General features: G+C 41.4%; 1 protein-coding gene and 1 pseudogene across 3 annotated transcripts in view; both read right to left on the reverse strand.

Moving 5' to 3' along the window:
* Positions 1 to 13031, reverse strand: part of LOC136863910 (uncharacterized) — a 528465-nt gene that overhangs the window by 14651 nt on the left and 500783 nt on the right. The window lies entirely within an intron of this gene.
* LOC137498661 (5.8S ribosomal RNA) lies at positions 6144 to 6322 on the reverse strand (annotated as a pseudogene).

Here is a 13031-nt window from a genome sequence, read left to right on the forward strand (position 1 = left end):
AGCGCGACTCCTCACATGCCAGCAATAAAAATAGTATCTGGGCCGATGACCTTCGATGTTAGGCCCCTTTAAACAACAAGCAAAATAGTATCTCACAAAAGTCCCTCCTGCGAGTATATCCGGGAGAAACAGGTCGTTGAAGAGTGGCAATCCGGCAACACTGTAACCACATGTAGGGCAACTACCTCTGTCAGCACGTATTAGTCGTGTTGTACAGTTGTTGCAGTGGATAGAGTTTTGGGTTAGCGTGCAGGTGGTCGGGGGTTCGATCCTGGGTTGAGGCGCGATTTTTATTTGCTAATTTCCATGGGACATTACATACTGTAACACAGTAAGATACCGTTTCTTAGGTCACATGTACCCTACATTTACAAAATTTAGTAACGCTGAACACGTTGTAACGCATCTAGTAGATGAAGTGGTGCGAAGAGATTCACGCCCACGACGTGGGAAGGGCGTCTTTCAAAGCTGACCAATGAAAACGAATGTTCGTCCATTTCTAGGATCGGAGTATGTAAGTGCAAATTGTTCCTAGACGATTAAGATGTCAGATACAATACCACCTGGACTACATTTACGAAATAAAAAACATAGCCTACGCCTCAACCCAGGGTCAACCCCTCGACCTCCTGCATGTTAACCCAAAACTCTATCCACTGCAACAACTGTACAGCACGACTAATAAGTGCTGACAGAGGTAGTTGCCCTACATGTGGTTACAGTGTTGCCAGATTGCCACTCTTCAACGACCTGTTTCTCCCGGATATACTCGCAGGAGGGACTTTTGTGAGAGACATTTTTTTATTGCTGGCATGTGAGGAGACACGCCGCGACGCGCGAATGTAGCTTCACCCTGTATATGCGAAATTGGTAAATCGTTTCCGCCGGACCCTGTAAACAATCTTAGATTAAGTAAGTAATTAATTTCGTGTCCTCGTCCCGAGGTGGCGCAGCTCTTTTCAAAAACTCCACACCCCTCACCCAATGACGGTGAGCTGAATGTATCACTTTAATTATATACCAACCCTCCTGTCAGTCTTAAATCCCTGGCAGTAACGTGAATCGAAACCGGGAATGCTAACCATTACACTATAGAGGCTGACTCGGATTAAGTGAAAGATGGTTCACTGATGAATACTGGGAGAGTGATGGCAAGTGATGGCATTACTATCATCACTCATTATAATGATAACAATGTCTACATTTCCTAATCTGAAAGTCATGAATGGTTCTGATGTCCCAGATTACGAATGTTCATCACACCATTTCCTAGCGACCATCGTGACTGAATAAATACAGATACATGGATGTTCTACATTTTCTTCACCACTCACTGCTGAGTTAGCTCTTAGTTGAAAGTTGACAGAAGCCGCCTCTGTGGTGTAGTGGTTAGCGTGATTAACTGCCACCCCCGGAGGTCCGGGTTCGATTCCCGGCTCTGCCACGAAATTTGAAAAGTGGTACGAGGGCTGGAACGGGGTCCACTCAGCCTCGGGAGGTCAACTGAGTAGAGGCGGGTTCGATTCCCACCTCAGCCATCCTCGAAGTGGTTTTCCGTGGTTTCCCACTTCACCGGGATGGTACCTATCTTAAGGCCACGGCCGCTTCCTTCCCTCATCCTTGCCTATCCCTTCCAATCTTCCCATCCCCCTACTAGGCCCCTGTTCACTATAGCAGGTGAGGCCGCCTGGGCGAGGTATTGGTCATACTCCCCAGTTGTATCCCCCGACCAAGAGTCTGAAGCTCCAGGACACTGCCCTTGAGGCGGTAGAGGTGGGATCCCTCGCTCAGTCCGAGGGAAAAGCCGAACCTGGAGGGTAAACAGATGATGATGATGATGATGAAAGTTGACAGAGAACAAAGACACTCACCGTGGCATTAGAAGACTTAATTTATGATCCGTGCATGTTAAGACACCACTCAGCAAGCAATTAAGAGAATTAGTCATAAATTTACCGATGTTCGGAGGTTCGTTTCGCCAAACTGTGCATCTCATATGCTAGTTTAACCATAAGTATTGTCCGTCTAAATGGTTAGCGTGCTGGCCTTTGGTCACAGGGGTCCTGGGTTCGATTCCCGGCAGGGTCGGGAGTTTTAACCATCATTGGTTGATTCCACTGGCACGGGGGCTGGTTTTACGTGTCTTCCTAATAATCATTTCATCCTCATCACGACGTGCAAGTCGCCTACGGGTGTCAGATCAAAAGACATGCGCCTGGCGAGCCGAATATGTCCTCGGACACTCCCGGCACTAAAAGCCATATGCTATTTCATTTTTTACCATGTGTAATGACTCATTTTATGAATTGTAATTCTAAATGTCAAACATTACGTTATTGGAGTATTTCGTATTTGTAACATAACATCAATGTTCTGCATGAGTCGTCCTCACGTCGCCTCAGAGGTGAAGAGAAAACATCGGGGCGAACCAGAGAGAAACGCTGAAGTAGTACAGAACTTCCTTCGTACCTTCACTGCCATGTGGATCTCGTGAGGCTTACGAAGACAAAGTTGAATGAATCGACCTCGGAGGACGATGAATATCGACGGTTAATCTTAATTTTGGTCATGGTCTACTTAATTCACGCTCACACCAAGGAAATGTTCCAACAGTAACTTCAGATTTCAAGATACCTTCCCATCATTATTACCATAAAACATTTAATACTAACACCCCAATCGAGCTCGATAGCTGCAGTCGCTTAAGTGCGGCCAGTGTCCAGTATTCGGGAGATAGTGGGTTCGAGCCCCACTGTCGGCAGCCCTGAAGATGGTTTTCCGTGGTTTCCCATTTTCACACCAGGCAAATGCCGGGGCTGTACCTTAATTAAGGCCACGGCCGCTTCCTTCCACTTCCTAGGCCTTTCCTATCCCATCGTCGCCATAAGACATATCTGTGTCGGTGCGACGTAAAGCAAATAGGAAAAACTTTAACACCCCTCCAATATTTACTAGTCAGACATAGCAGCGCCGTTTCATGCCATTGTAAGGAACAGAAACTCCAATTAGAAATCACTCTTCACAGTGGGTTTTAAAGGTGATAAATGTGTTACAATAGGCGACAGTCAGCTGATCTGCGTTTCCTCCATGGGGTTTTAATGGATATCCGTTCGGAATATCTTGTTTCACGGTTCTCTCCCTGCGTTTCTTCCCGCTTCAAAGAACTTCCTCACACTCAGCACAAAATACTTCAACGATCCTGTCTAATTCGCTATCTTTAAAAATATTAACAAGAAACACGAATTTGATGTATCATCAAGTAAAGTTAGTGTAAATAATATCTTAAGAATAAGTTAAGGTGAAGTGGTTTACCGCCACCTTGACCTACGACAACTTGGCCATGGCGATGCAAAACCTCGTGGGGTTCGAACCCGCTGTCTCCCAGATGCAAGCTCACAGCTGCGCGCCCCTAACCGCACGGCCAATTCGCCCGGTAAACTGCTACTTAAATGTTATATTTGTTATATTTTAATATGAAAGTTTACACTTATTAATTCGTCTGCTGACATCACACGTGAGAAGTTCTCAGTGTAGCTGAATCTTGTACATAGAGAAAGAAAGAAAGAAAGAAAGAAAGAAAGAAAGAAAGAAAGAAAGAAAGAAAGAAAGAGCACAGTAACAAACATTCATACAAAAAAGTATGTGAGGCTGATGGCAGTGATGTTCATGAATAAAGAACACGATTGAAAACAATTAATGTTCATAATAAATTGCTAGATTTCATGATTCAACTGTCTTGTTTCAAGGTGAGTAACTGGTCAGCTCGAGTTCCAAGGTAAAACGATCATCGTCGCAAAAATCTTCTGTAATTGCGAGGGCAGGTAGAATGTCTGGAAACCTTCCTTTACGCTTAGATTTCACGGTGACATTTTCACTCTTCCCTGCGTTCCTTCCGTGGACCTCTGTTCTGAATTACTACACACGAGAATTATAACGTACTCAATCAGAGCAAACGTTTTGAAGCATATATGATTTGGTACACCAATTAACCCTCAAAGATTGGAAAGAATACGTACTTCAAAGTAAAATAGATTTTTTTTTAAAAAAGCAATATCTGAAACAAGTACGGTAACAGAATTCTTTGAGCAAAGAAGAATCGTAAAACAACTTACGTCTTAAGATAATCATTGTCTTGAAACTATATCAACGCACAATTATTCACCACTGGATATGAGCAAATCCGGGCCGGGCTTTTAAAGCTTTTGGAGCGGAAGCTAAGCTAATCTCTTGTGATGTCTGATATCATGCCGACGTCATCTTGGCAGGAAGGATATTCACAATGCGAGTAAGATTCACAGTACGTCACTTCGGTCACGGCGCCAATTGTGTTTCATTGAGGATGAAGTAATACTATATTTACAAGACAAGGAAGTACCGAGATTTGCAGGCTGACTGACGTAAGTACAAGGATAAACCTCTTATTACATTGACATGAAGAAAATGCTACAGAATTAGGTCTGTGGTGAACCATTTTAGAAATTATTAAAGAGGAAAGGCAAGGGAAAAACAAGAAGAACAATACAACGCGCAGAAACCAACAAGGAAGCTCTGTGACCCCGAGGGCTACTTCCCCATTAAAAATTAGCTACTTGAGCAACACTAGCAGGTATTTGATTTACATTGTTCTCCGGATTATGCAGACTAGTAAAGGGGAAAACGTGTAAAAATAGAAAAACACGGACATCCAATTTCCTGAAAAATTTATTGGCATCAGAAAAGTGTATATATAGCCCGATACAGCACCTACAGCAGAAGTCCTATATAGCAAATACGGCCTATAGCGGGAACTCCGCTGTATCAACAGGTTTTTTCTTGGCCCTCGGAAATTCCTATATTAAACTGTGTAATATCCTTCGGTTACTACAACGATAACCCTTTGCCTGATTCATTCGTTATAAAGACCAAATTATGGTCCTCTTTTTTTCGTCATCGATATTTATACACTCCAGTATTTGCACTGAATACAATCGATCATCTTCCGAATCGATTTCTTGCCAATGTGCACAAGCGAGCTCTCGCCGACATTAGAAGGTACTGTCAAGATCAACTACAAAACCTCATACAGGCCTATTAACCGACCTATCGAAACTGTCTATATAGTCTTTGGTCTATATTGACGGCAACTGGAGTGCCAGCATGTGCTTGATTTGATTGGTGAAAGTCGTGTCGTTACTAAATATCTACGAAAACTTGACATTATTAATTGTAAATTTTATTTGTTTATTTATAGCCCTGAAAAGGCTACAGAGCTTTCTTCAGTGCCGTAAGAAGCTGTTTATTCTAAAAAAGCGTATGTATTCGAACAATTCAGTGGTCATTAAGTTAATGTTCTCGTGTTCTTGTCTGAAAGTGTTTTCTTTATATTTTCAGTTACCTGTGCGGTGTGTTTATAATTTAATCAGATGGTCGTATGTGCTGTGTGTCTGGATGTAAACCCAATTATAGGAGTAGTGCACAAGCTTCAGGGTTCAGATTTCCAAAAGACCCACCGTTATGGCAAAAATGGGTTAGGTGCATTATTAGAGGAAACATCGAACCAAGTGACAATAGTTCGGTGTGTTGTTAGGGAAGATATGATACCGACAGAAGGTGGTGATCCAATTCGAGTGCCACACAAACTTCCGAAGTTTACAATGATGGTTATCATCCAACGTATCTTACTGCAAAATTAAATCAGTCTAGAAAATATTAGGAAAGTCATGACCAAGAGTTACGATTGAGAGTTGAAAATAGTTTTAAACGGTGCTTCACGAATGATTTACTTGATAATTTTCAGTGTTTTACAACGAAGGTGCGTAAGTAAAAACTAACCCCATTTCTCGTCAGTGAAAATGAGGATTACGTTCTGTTTTATAAATTACAAGAGGAGGATGTACTTCAAGTGTAGGAAAGGACGTTCGGGATCTCTGGAGACGATGTTTGCATTTCTAGCTATAGACCGACAACGTAATTTCCATTGCAGCAGACTGTCTTATCCCACTCCTCCTGACAGGCTTTCCAGAGGCCATTGATAAAGCGTGGACGTCTATTTCCTAAGGCACTTTTTAGGAATCCAAAGCACAGAAGTCCATGGGTGATCCATCGGGTGCCTTCACAGGGATGTCAGTAAAAGGAATTGCACAGATTCCAATTTCCATCTCCATTCTCTCTAAGAACAGACATGTCGAACGAGAGGTGTGGCTGGATGCTTTATCTTGATGTACATGGACCGCAATGTGCGTTCGAAATGTCGATGTTCATGTATCCTGCAGTTCACATGTCGACGCGCAATTTGCTGCGTTCTTCATCGACCCACGAGCCGAGTGATCCACCGTTCAGGGTTGTTTTTTTCATTTTTCGATCGTTCTCTCCGCAGTGAGTGGAGGAGAAGTAATCATTTTCATGGGTTTCTCGTCACAGAGCTAAGAAGTGTTTCGAGCATGGGCGTGGCGTTCATTTAAAACCTTCCCGCCGGGCCGAAGCCGCGACGGGTACCCTCCACTGAGTGAGGAGGTAGGTACCCAATGCCGAACGTCTGCGTCGTGGGAGACGCGGACCGCGACACTCCCCCTGTCGGCGACGGCCGGGGCCGCCGCTTACACAGTACGAACTGGACTCGCCTGAGCTCGCAACAGCGGGCTCGGCAGGAGTCTCGCTCCTCGAGGGAGCCTCGCCGGAGGAGAGGACCGCGCGGGGCCGTCCGACTCCTCCTTCTCGAAATGTTTTTTGTTAAAAACAATTTCGGTAATGATCCTTCCGCAGGTTCACCTACGGAAACCTTGTTACGACTTTTACTTCCTCTAAATAATCAAGTTTGGTCATCTTTCCAGACACATCGGAAACTGCGCGAAGCAGATCCCGCGCACCGGTCCGAAGACCTCACTAAATCATTCAATCGGTAGTAGCGACGGGCGGTGTGTACAAAGGCCATACCTGACTTTTCCCCTCCGATGCAGCGCTGGGATACCTGTTGCAAATGGGTATTGAAACCTCTTGCTGATAGTACCTAGAGCAGTGTTGCCAACTTATATTTTCAAGATCCGCTAAATACTACTAAAAATCCGCTAAAATTCCGCCAAGAAATTCGATCTCAAATAATAATAATAATAATAATAATAATAATAATAATAATAATAATAATAATAATAATAATAATAATTATTATTATTCGACATTCAGACAGGTGTGAGACAAGGTGATGGACTCTCTCCAATTCTGTTCAACGTCGTCCTAGACAAGGTTATGGAAGAATGGGAGAAGGAACTCAAGAAACATGAATCTTGGAAACCGATCCGATTGGGCTTTCCCAAAAACAACCTCTACGTACCATACCTTGCATTTGCGGATGATCTGGCGATTTTAACAGAGGATGAGGAGACTGCCATCAAGCAGCTTGAGATACTTAAGGAATCTGCAGAAAAAGTGGGACTACAGATTTCATTTGAGAAAACTAAATTCTTCTGTTCAAAGACAGATATCACGAGCCTGAGAACAAAATACGGTAAAATCGACCGGGTCTCGTACTTTAAATACCTCGGAGAATTCATCGAACCGACAGGCCTTGAGAAGATCTCACAGCAAAACCGTCTCCAAAAGGTCAAGAAGGCATTAGGGTTAGTTCAAGACATCTACAACAAAAAATGCATGTCAAGACAGACAAAAATTCGGCATTACAACACAGTCATAAAACCAACAGTCCTTTACGCAAGTGAAACATTGTCACTTAACAGTAAACAAGAATTAGAAGAAATAAAAAAGCAAGAGAGGAAGATCATCAGGAAAATCCTAGGAGCAAGATATACCCAAGATGGTTACAGGCTACAATCAATCAAAACAACAGAAAAAGTTTCAAACATTGAAATTGACATTAAGAAAAGACGAATGAAATTCTTTGGACACCTCACAAGATTACCAGAAAATCGACTGTCAAAAAGAATATTAAATTATGTTAGCTCACTTAAGAACTCAACACCTTGGCTGGATGAACTTCGAAAGGACCTCAAAAACGCAAACATATGTGCAACAGACATTTTAGAAAGAGACACCTTCAGACACAAAGTCAACAAGTGGGAAGTTACATCAGAGCAACCAAAGCAAAAACAGTGCAGACCGAAATGGTCGGAAGAACGTAAACAAGCCTTCTCAGAGAGAATGAAAGCCTATTGGAAGAACAAGAAGAACCCAAAGAAAGCTTGATTGAGTTGTTTGCTTAACGTCTTCCATTATTGGGAGAATACGCTAATAATAATAATAATAATAATAATAATAATAATAATAATAATAATAAATGTCTGCACTCACCTGATCTGCGATTTTCATTGGAATTAACCCCCTGCCTGGGAGGCGGCGCGCTAATACCTGTTGACGTTTTACTGGCGGGTGCAAACTAGGTGAATTCCCTACCTCAAGGGCCACACACAGAACAGGCCAGTTCATTAAACGGTTTTCCTTCATAGCATAAATATAAATGCTTCTCTCTCACAGTTTCATTATCTGCCGTCATTCGTCAACTAAGAGATAAGTACCCTTCCCTTACCTCACCTCCCCTCGCATTACAAATTTATGATACCTTGATTTCATAACATCAAATCCAAATAACACATTTTTATTATGTGACTAGTAGCTCCTGATAAGAAATACGGAATAGCTTGGAGATAGTCTGGAGTACAAATTTTAAAAAAACATAAAATGGACAAAACACTAAATTCCCCTATAATAAATCTAGAATTCCGCCAAAAAAAATCCGCTGTCCGCTAAATGATATATTTCTCCGCTGACAGTCTTCTAATTCCGTCAAATTTAGCGGAAAATCCGCTAGGTTGGCAACACTGATCTAGAGTTCATCTTCACATTATTAGCGACACGGCGAATGGTTAACTTGCCATTGTAGTAGTATCCATCAATGATCATGAAACTCCTTCCCTGGCATTCTTTATACAATGTCTGATACATTTTTTTTGTCTCTAAGGCGGTAGTAAATCCAGCGGGGTTTGTTACAGTCGCTAAGGAAATTACAGGTCCTTGTTGATTATAGTGTTACCTATTGAAACAGACATCCTCAACTTACATGCGATAGTCCTTTGAGTGCCAGGGTTACCACCTGAGAGAAGGGCCTTCACTTTCCTCACCACTTCTGGTGTATGGCTGGTGACTGTGGATTTGCCTGTTCTTTCCCCTCTGGAATTAAGCCCAGTCGGACTTCGCCATTTTTATGCAATGCAGCACTGATCCCGTTCTTTAATATCAAGAAATCACGCTTCTTGCACATTCGTTGGATTGCAGAATAGCTATATTTAGCATCGGAAAGGGCTATTTTGTAGCCCTTCCAGTAAGGGTCAATCCGCTTCGGCAATGTTGCAGCTAATGTCATGAAACTCTCAGTACTGACGTGAATCATCACTCCCTTTTTTTTTCTATTTTCTTTACGTCGCACCGACACAGACAGGTCTTACGGCGACGATGGGACAGGAAAGGCCTAGGAATGGGAAGGAAGCGGCCGTGTCCTTAATTAAGGTACAGCTCCATCATTTGCCTGGTGTGAAAATGGGAAACCACGGAAAACCATCTTCAGGACTCGAACCCACTATCTCCCGGATGCAAGCTCACAGCTGCGCGCCCCTTACCGCACGGCACTCCCCGTTTTGACGTGCTCAATTTGATAACTGCGCCACTAGCGGCCTACAAACTCGTCACCAGAGATCCCGAACGACCTTCTGTACCATACAAATATCACTATACCTAATCAAAAATTCAGGTAGATTTTCGAGAGTAAAGGACAGGAAGGTTTGAAGTGCAATAAATGGAGCAAATTTGATTCATTGGTAAGTCAACTTAGATCTTTCTTTTTTCAATTTCTAGAGTAACAGTCAGTGACGAAGTAGTAGTGATGTTGCATGGTATTTCATGCAAGGTTAATAATCTAAATAATTATCTATTTTCGCCGGAGTTTCACATGTAAAATATTTTTATGGTGTGTGTCTGTTTCAACCTGACGTTGATAAAATAATTCGCCCTTCGTTATTTTCCCACTGAAATTACAATTAGATTTGCAATAGAATTGCGCGATAACGCTACTCTTGGAGTAAAATAATTTATATTTTTGAGTTAGTGAGTTGCATTTCATGATGTTCGACTTGTGATGTTTTCAAAATCAATCAATCAATCAATCAATCAATCAATCAATCAATCAATCAATCAATCAATCAATCAATCAATCAATCAATCAATCAATCAATCAATCAATCAATCAATCAATCAATCACTACTGATCTGCATTTAGGGCAGTCGCCCAGGAGGCAGATTCCCTATCAGTTGTTTTTCTAGCCTTTTCTTAAATGATTGCAAAGAAATTGGAAATTTATTGAACATCTCCCTTGGTAAGTTATTCCAATCCCTAACTCCCCTTCCTATAAATGAATATTTGCCCCGATTTGTCCTCTTGAATTCCACTGTTATCTTCATATTGTGATCTTCCCCACTTTTAAAGATACAACTCAAACTTATTCGTCTACTGATGTCATTCCACGCCATCTCTCCGCTGACAGCTCGGAACATACCACTTAAGTCAAAAGTGTTACAATATCCATTAATAACCATATCTTCAATACAAAACACAATTCTTGTAGTTAAGATTTATATATTGTCATAAAGTCCTATAGGGACACGTTTCGCCCTTGTATGGGCATCATCAGCCCTACAGTATCTCGCAACCCCCTCCCGGTCCACAATCGGGAACCCGATATACCTTTTCAAAAAATATACAAACACTACATGTTACAAAGTTAAAAATTCATGTTAGTATTCTTGTTTGACAGTTCATCTTTAGGGGACTCGAAATAAACATGCATAATCTTTCCCCCAATCTCTCCTGTCGCACAACGATGTCCGCCATGTTTTTTCTGGGTTACGGTCTGATCTATATGTAGTTGGTCTTGGTGCTGTGGACGTCAATTAACAACGTGGCCGACTCCATAGGCTGAAGTAAACGATCACTTATTTTTAATAAAAAGGTGTATGTACAGTACTGTATATCTACCCCTTGGTTCTGTTTCCTGATACGGGATCGGGAATGAGGAGAGATTAATTTATATGGCATGTTTACGGCTGGATGCCCTTCCTGACACCAACTCAATCGAAGAGCTAATGAAGATGAATTGCGTAAGGAGATGAAAGGAATCGACTGTGGCCTAGGAATAGGAACTGTCCAGGTATTTGCCTGGAGGTGAAAATGGGAACCACAGAAAACTGTTCTCTGGACAGCCGAAGGTGGTGCTCGAAACTGCGCGTCTCCCGAATGAAGAGCCGTAGCGCGTTAACACGTGCGGCCATCCTTAATTGCACAGCATTGCATATGTCGAAAGAGAATTTAGTAACTTGTTATATCTGCTTTACGATTTCACGAGAGTGCATTTACTTCTACCGTTCAGACAAATTCGCTAGGGGTCGCTAGTATGAATAATCTTTTATTTTATGACCTTTTTGCTAATCAGCTGGAGTGAAGTATAAACCTTAAACGGTTAAGGTAAAATCAATAAAAGGTTGTTTACCTCAGAGAATTCGTGAGCCAGGTCATCCCTGAGATTGAAGTGTGGCAGGAGCTACAGTAATCGTACAGTTTTGCATATACAGGTACATAAAACATTCAAAACTCTTAACATTTTGACTGATCCAAACAAAAAATAATAATTTCGATAAATATTTTTCAATATTTTTCTGACAATAATTTATTACTTTTTCAATGAAAAACCATCATATTTCAAAGAAATAATAAATTGCACATTTAAGGGTTAATACTAGGTACTGAAATTATATACGAATACGATACTACCAAGGATACGACAGTGTTGTGTACTCTCGCGTCTGGTTAAATTTCAGAAAGGCTGTTCCCACGCAAATTTATTGTGGAAAGGTTATCATTACTATACAGGGGGCCTGAAATATGTTAGGTTAGGCGGCGCTGTTTGGAGTAAGAAAACTGAAAAGTTTTGCACACTAAGTGAAGCGTAACCGGCCACACAGATTTGCTTTCGTGAAGCTCGAATACAGACTTTGCAGAAATACACGTCTTAGCAAAGGTTCAGCCTAATGTGAGTCGCTCGGGCAGACTCATTGCTGCTGAGGGCACTAAAATCACAGAAGTAGGTGGGTGAATCAGTGGACCCTTTAAACTCACCCCCCGTCTAAAATTAGATATGCCCTTACGACCTCGAGAATGTAAGGTCTCAGTAAAATATATAAATATGTGCATGTAAATGTCCCTAGATTTAGTTTTAAACATGGCAATTATTAAACGAGATTTGTTTTTATTTATTTAGGGTGTTGTAAATACGTGTATATAAACGTATCTAGATTTACATTTGTTAAATATTTTAAGAAATTACTTTTATTTATTTAAGGTGTATTTGTTGTATATAATGTTTTATTGAATAATCTATAATTGGGTAAGTAACCTGTTGATGATAAATAAACCTATCTGTCTATTAACAGTCTATCCAGATTCAGCCAGAAGACATGAAGAAAACGTGGCTATAACTTCCTGTGAATGCTCGGATGTGGACCAGTGGTTAAAGCTATAACCAGCCATTCCACGGAAGCTGTGCTCTTCATTGTGATAAGAACCAAGTTTAGACGTCTTAGAATTTAATAAAAGTGTATATAAATATAGCACTGCTAACAGGATATGATATGTCTGTGGTTTGAAGACGTTACTCGAGTTAAAAGGGAGAAAACGTTCATCTTTGTATGTGCACCCCTTTCCCAATTTCTCTACGGGATCGAGTATGAAGTGAGATGAATCTTTGTAGCGAGTTTTTACGATCGGGTGCCCTTCTGATGTCAACCTCATCAGAGGAGTTATTGAGATGAAATTAATTACTTGATATCAGTCAGTCACTACTGATCTGCATTTAGGGCAGTCGCCCAGGTGACAGATACCCTATCTGTTGTTTTCCTAGCCTTTTCTTAAATGATTGCACAGAAATTGGAAATTTAAAGAACATCCCCCTTGGTAAGTTATTCCAATCCCTAACTCCCCTTCCTATAAACGAATATTT

The sequence above is a fragment of the Anabrus simplex genome, chromosome 2 (assembly GCF_040414725.1).
Source record: "Anabrus simplex isolate iqAnaSimp1 chromosome 2, ASM4041472v1, whole genome shotgun sequence".
Lineage (NCBI taxonomy): Eukaryota > Metazoa > Arthropoda > Insecta > Orthoptera > Tettigoniidae > Anabrus > Anabrus simplex.